The sequence below is a fragment of the Drosophila ficusphila genome, unplaced genomic scaffold (assembly GCF_018152265.1).
Source record: "Drosophila ficusphila isolate 14025-0441.05 unplaced genomic scaffold, ASM1815226v1 contig_197, whole genome shotgun sequence".
Classification (NCBI taxonomy): domain Eukaryota; kingdom Metazoa; phylum Arthropoda; class Insecta; order Diptera; family Drosophilidae; genus Drosophila; species Drosophila ficusphila.
This window is the reverse complement of record NW_025064091.1, coordinates 4,695,611-4,703,073: the sequence shown is the minus strand read 5'-3', so window position 1 is coordinate 4,703,073 and position 7,463 is coordinate 4,695,611.

Genomic DNA, 7,463 nt, shown 5'->3' with positions numbered 1-7,463 from the left:
CCTAAGAAAAATTTAAATTGAAAAAGTTATATTTATTTATTAAAGGTTTAAGATGGGAAGAGAGTTGGGGTAAAAGAATATTATAAAAAGAAAAAAATATATACATATTCATTCATATTTAGGAATATATTAGGATTTTATATATTATGCTTTTAAGGATTTATAAAATTCCTGCCTAAAAAGGCTACCTAAAATCTCGATTTCTAAATAAATTCCCCCATAAGCAAATCTTTAGGTTCCGTTACTACAACTTCCCTACTTTTTTTCTGCTATTTTCTTCGTTTGCTCCACTGTACTTAGTTTACTCCCACTTTCAAGTTGAATGGTACAAGCCAACCTTTGCAAATTTACGCATTTTAATGGCCTCGCAGCGAAACTGACCAGGATCGGTGGCACGAAGGATGCCAGCCTGCGCTGCCCCAAAGTCCTGCGACGACGCTGACGTCGGCAGAGGCAGAGGCAGCGACTGCAGCCTCAGTCGACATAATTTTCAGTTTCCTTGCCGCATTTTTAGGGAGTTTTTTGGGGGGTTTTCTGGGGGTTTTTTGGGGCTTGGGGATGGGGCACGCACTGGCTGCCCACTGGCCAAGCAAAAATAAGAAGAAGACCAAGATGGTGAGAAAGGGTTGTTATGCATCCGTGTGTGTGTGTTTTCGGGGAAGGGGGTGTTGGGGTGTGTGCGTGTGTGTGTGTGTGAACGGACCTTTGCTTGGCAGGCATTTTATTTATGCTGCGTGGTCGTTTCTTTGCTTCCCCTTTCTCCTGCTTTCACTTTCACTTTTTATACCCGTTAGACGCTCGGCCAGAGGGTATATTTTATTTGCGAAAAATTATGCAACAGGGGTTGTCTTGATCATCATCAAAAGTAGAGTCAATCTAACCGTTTGATAACCTGCATGGTTTTCGGAAACTATTGCAACTAATGAAATACGGTTTGCAGAAGTCCGAGTAATAAGAGCCCTGATATTTTTAACTATCTGAAATAAACAGTGGGGAATAACTGTCTTAGAAAAATATTTAAAAAAACATCGAAACATAAATTAAGAAAAAAAAAACTTGTAAAATGATTTTTATATTGAATCTCATTTGATTTTAAACCATCCCGTCAATATTAAAAATATCATATAAAAAATCTATCTTATTTACTTTTATGTTTAACAAAATATTTTATATTTATTTTGTAAAGATCCTTAAGTTTCATAAAGTCTTCTAAAACATAATCAAAGTAATCTATTCCAATTATATTTTTTCAATTGTACAGATTAAGTTGAAGAACTCGAGGAAACAAAAAGATCATATTGTAGATTTGTTTAATTTTTTAAAGGATACCTATGAGGTTATACAAATTTCTACAACCCAAAAGTAACTCTCTTGTTGTCCTGTGTAGTTATGCAACATACGAGTATTCGTAGCGGGTATCTGATAGTCTGGTCCTTCGCCTGCGGCCTTCTTTCCTGTTTAAATTGGCAAGTGCCGGCGGGCGGAACGGCACACCCCATTCCCCCTTCCAAATCCCCCTCCCCCATCCCCTTGTCATCCTCATCAACGTATCCTTTCGTATCCTTCAACCCGTTCGTGCGTTTGCTGTCCAGCGACAGCTTCCTCCTTTTGTGGGTGGTTTTTGGGTGGTTTTCGGCCAGCTTTTCCAGCTGGGTGGTGGTTTCTGATGCTGGCCAGTAGGTGGGCTTAATTTAAGCGGGTTTTATTTTTTTCTCAATTCCTCTCCCCGTTCGCTCTCTTTTTTACATGCCTTTCGCTTCTCCTGTTCCCCTTTTATTTTTTGTGTTTTTTATTTGATTTTCCTTCGTATTTTTACTTTTTTCGGGGTGGCTCTCTCTATGTGTATGTGCGTGTGTGTGTGTGTGTTAATCTTGTTATGTTGTCCTTTGTTTGAAATGTCCGCTGCTGCAGCGCTGCCCGCGTCGCAGTCGACGCCAACGTCGCTGCTGTAACTCTTTCGTTTTATTTTTCTATACAATTTGATATATATAATGTAAGTTTGCTGTATTTATTTGTGCGTGTTTTTTTTTGTTTTTGCCTCGTCGTCCAAGTTAAACAATTTTAATTGAATTTTGACAAAAATAGGGAAAACCATTTATTCACGAGAAAAAAGAGTTGGGGAGCTGGCACACGTGTAAACAAATAAGATTCAAAAGGAAGCGTTTCCCATTTTACGGAAAAGTGTTGGGGCAAAAAAAACATCGTAGTTGATCTGCACCTTCTAAAAATGTTTTAAGAGTTTTTAAGGAAAGATATTCATCTTTTTTGAAAGCTTAAAAAATAAATTTGCAGCACAATTTAATGACTAAAATGTTATATACAAAGTTGTATTGTTATCCAGAGGTAAATAAATTCTTATTTGTATGGTTAGATTATGCAAGAACAATATAGATGCAAATTATTAAAAGAAGAAGAATAAGGAATTTAATTGATTATTAAAATACGTTTAGGTTACGAACTTTGTTTTAATAAATTTCGAATTATTTTACATTGTGCTAAACTCAGAAGAAGATTTAAATAAATTTGTTAGGCATAAAAGAGTAGTTGGAAAAGGAATGGTCAATTTTTAAAATTCTTTATACTTTCTTTATAAAAATGTTCTTCTGGAATTCCTGTTTATTATAAGAGCTCTTCTTTTGTTTCGACTTTTTTACTTATTGATCGCACAGAAGAGCCTTATCCTATTGTTTCACTTGCCTGTTCGGTTTTTATCTTAAGACCGACTATGGAAAGTCCTTTGACATAACTTTCCCTCACCGGTGACGCCATTAACCGACCGTTGTCATGACAAATGATGCAAATTTAATTGGGCAAAAAGCATCAGTTTGCCGATGAAGATGGTCATGTGAAATGTGAGCGAAATTGAGAACCGAGCCGTTTGTCCTTTGATATTTAATATGTTTAAATATGCGAAGTCCTTCGAGCATGTCAGCAAAAAAAAATAAAAAGGGGAGAGAGAAAATAGAAAAGAAAAGGACTCGGCTGGACAGGACAGAGCCACACACTCCGAGGTCCCTATATACATAATGTGTGTTCCGGTGGAGCTAGAAACATCAGCAAAAGTCCAAAGCGGAATTCATTCAAACGAAACGAAATGAAACGAATTCAATTGATGATGACGACGCCGACGAAGCTGGAATAATGCCAATGAAGACTAAAGTAGATCGATAGATAGCCCCGCCACACACACACACTAAAACACACACACACATGGTCATTATGTGTGACCTGGGAAAAAAAAGTATAAAAAAAAACGGGAAGAATGGGTGGCAGGTTTTACACAAAGGAAAATGCATCTGGATACCAGTTTAAGGATCCAAAAGAAAGTTATCTGTCGGCGAAAATCGTATCTAAGTATCAAATGAATGATTTTAATCGCAAATCCCAGAATGTTTTCATTCAGTAAAACCTTTTTACTTTTAGCCTAGCTTGATCATAAACCAAAGAGTTTAATCTTACTGAAATGGTAAGGAACCGAAGAAGTCATTTATATTAAGCTATCAGTTTGTATTTAAACTTAGATTAGATAAACATAATAACTATAAATTGGAAAACTATTCCTTTGTGAAGTATATATATATACATTTTTTTTTTTTTTTTTGATAGTTAAGTTTTTAATGAAAAGAACCCATCAAAGTATGCAACATATTTTATCGTTAAATGTCCTTTTGTTGTTTTCCGTGTAGCGGCGGGGTTGACTAGAGATCGTAATGCAAACTGTCAGAATGCGTAACTCAATTTACAATTTTCCCTTTTCCGCCTTCTTCATCGCAACAAAAGAAAAGCGGAAGGCGGAAGGTGGACGGTGGGCAGTGGGCGGTGGGGAGCTAGGCTGAATTAAAAGAAAATGGAAAATGCTAAAAAAGAAAGAGGAGGAGGAGGTGAGAAGAGAGACGGGAGAAGAGGCAACCATCCGGCTGGACGTCGCCGATGTCCTTGGTTCAGGGTTGAGCTAGCTGCGTCCCTTTCTCGCGCGCTTTCTCCTCACCCCTCACCCCTCCCCCTCCAGCCACCTTCTAGCCCACCCCCACCCACTCACTTTCTCCCATTCTCCATGATAAAGACACCCAAGTGTGCGTGGCGTGTGTCAGGCCGAAGAAATGTGGACGGAGGTGGGCGGCGAATGGGTGGCGAGTGGGTGGAAAACGGGTGGGTGGGTGGTCAGCACTGGCCAGCCTTTTTTGTTTCGCACGAATCCTTTCGACACAACAAAACAGAAAAAAAATACAACAAAAAACGAGAAAACGCAACACAACGAAAACGAAAGTGAACAAAAATGTAACAAAATCAGTGGGTGGGAGGGGGAGGGGGAGGGATTCTGCGAGATGGCCACCAGAAGGGGTTGAGGGAGTGGAGAGGAAAGGGGAGGGGGGAGCGGGGGGATTGTGCAAAAAAAATAATAATGGAAAGTACTATACAGACACGGTACAGTGAACCCTTGCAATTTTATGGAGTGAAAGCAGCAGGGAAAGATGTTCTTCGACTCTTAATTAAAAATGTTCACACAAATTTCTATTTATTAATAAGTACAGTTTGTGTTTAGTACTGTTCTTGAAAATGTTGTAATTTCTTTCTTAGATAAATAACCTAATTAAATACGTTTTAGGTACTCACTGCGACTCATTCGCGGTGCACTGCATCCTGTTGTCCAAGTTCAAGTGGAGCCACTCCTCTGCTGCAGCTGCTTTTCAAACACACACTAACTCGGAAACCTGCAATAAATAAATAAAAACAATAATTTATTGTTAAATCGCATTTCCAGAAGGCCACGTCATTGCTTACCTTAGCAGGTTTCCGATGCACTGCATCCGAAAGTCCACTCCAGTTGGAGTTGTCCGCATTCTTATCCAAATTTATTCAATCTCACAAAATGGAACCTCCTCACATGGATGCTTGATGCAGTGCGTGCTGCATCCTGTAGTTGGTCCAAAAGGGGTATCGCCACTTGGGGGATACCAGGAGAACACCACACACAGCCGCACAGCAAGAATCCGGAAACCTGGAATAAGTGAATGAAAACAATTTAATTATTTAATTGCATTTGCAGAGTGCCACGTCATCACTTACCATTTTCGGGTTTCCGATGCACTGCATCCGGAAGTCCACTTCAGGTGGAGTCATCTTCAGGGAAGCGTAGGTATCCGAAATTTATTGATTGCCAAAAAATGGTACCGCCTCACATGGATGCACTGCATCCTGGAGTTGGTCCATGCCAGGATGCATTGCATCCCGGCGTCCACTCGAGGTGGAGTTCCCAAGCCCAAATTTATTCAACCCCAAAAAATGGAACCTCCTCGCATGGATGCTTGACGCACTGCGTTCTGCAACCTGGAGTTTGTCCATGGCGGAGATGCATTGCATCCCGCACTCCACTCGAGGCGGAGTTGCCCACAGGGGGCATACTTATCCAAGTTTATGGAGTCCCGAAAAATGGCACCTGCTCACGTGGATGCTTGACGCACTGCATCCTGGAGCTGGTCCATAGGTGGTATCGCCATATAGGCGATGCAGTCGTACTACACACACACACGCGCACAGCAGGAATCCGAAAAAGTTCCAGAAGGGAACTTCCGGTCAGTCGGGTCCACTGATTTATGGGCCAAAATCCACGCCAATCCCATGAGGAATCTGCCAGAACAAGTTGGGAATTATTTGAATTTCTCATTTATGATGACGAGGCACATTTTTAATGTAATTAATTAAAATAATATTTAAAAAATGGTTATTAATATTTTGCAAGCAATATGTGGGATGTATGATATTGCATCTTGCGTGCAACATGTGGCATGTAAAATGTCTCATGTGGCATGTTGCAAGTTGAATGTTGCATGTTGAATGTTGCATGTTGCACTTTTTAAACGTTTTTAATCTTTTCCAATTCTAAAAAGTTTCTTGCCGTGTTGGCATTCATACGCAGCATTCACTGTACCCTCACAAATCGCACAATATTCGTTTGGACAATTGGCTCTGGCTTTCTGGACCTCCTCCCACTTTCCCCCTTTCCCACTCCCCCCCCCTTCCCACCTTGCAACCTTAAAAAGCCTTTCTACCCTTCCTACCCCGTTTTTCCTTATTTTCCTTTCCTTTTTTTTTTTTTGCGATGTTTGCCAAGCGTGCAGAAAAGCTGACCAGCACAAAAAACGGGAAAGGATGAGTGGCAAGGAACGAAGGAGGCGAAGGAGGCGAGCAAACGCACAGAATTATATAGAAAATATAGAAGCAACAACAACAGCGACAAAAGACGACAGGAACACGCATAAAAAACGAGCGAAAATCTCGAAAAGAAAAACCAGTTCGGAGCGGAGTTCGGAGGTGGGTGAAAGTGCCCAAAAAGGGTTACCAGAAATTGCGTCGGCAGAAAATGAAAAAAAAAAAAAAAAAAAAAAAAAGAAAAGCTGAAAAAAGCGAGGAGGAAAAGGCGGCAAAGAAATGTAAAGAAAAATACGAAATCACCCCCTTCGGCCAGGCTTACATGCTTACAGTTATTACCATGATAAGGTGGACAGATTGTCCTGCGAAGGCGGGGAAGGGGGGAGGAGGAAGGGGGTCAGTGCCGAGTGTCCTTGGGGTGGCTGCTGGCATGCAGCATTCCCACATTTCCCGAGCAAAAGGGAAAACCCGCCGCGGACCACGAAATACGAAATACGAAACACGAACCACGGGCTTATCTGCCAAGTCCGGAAATGAGTTGTGCCAAAAGCGCAGGCTGCAAGTTTACGACGGGATGCGTAAAAGGATTAGATACTGGGCAGTCTCTTCTTTGAAAAAGGACATTCCAGACAACTACTTACCATTCATTCTTATTTGAAACGCTGCTTAACAAAGGTTTTCAAGATAAAACCTACACATTCCTGTGCTTAACAAAAATGTTTTTTATGCAGAGCTGAATATTAAGTGAATCTTAGATTTGACCAACACCTCATTACCTAGTTTTGGTCAACACATTAACATAAACCTATGCAGATTGCAATTTATAAACCATTAACATTAAATGACGAGAAAGTATTTATTCCGAAGTTATTCCTAAGTATTTCAGGAAATTGTTTTGTACAGATAAAATCAAATCGATTATTGATTAGTATAAGTAATTTAAAGACTAAATTCAAAAGTATTAAATATTGTTTCCTCATATAATTGGGCAGCATAGAATCCATTTTTATAATATTTTCCATGCACCAATAAATATCCCTTGTTTTTTCCTTCAATCTTAAATACCGAAACCCACTCAAGTAAGTGAAAGCACATTGGCCCAAGGGACAACTCGTCCTTCTGCTCCTGCAAATGCATATATCATTAAAAACAAGGCCCAGACGCATAATTCTCCGCCCTCCTTGCAAACATTTTTCATAGTTCCCTTCACATGTGACTTACCTATTGGTCAGAAGCAGCAAATCAAAAGCAAAAATATGCTAAGCGGGAATTCAACGGGCATTTTTGGACGACTGAGGACCAGAAAAATGATA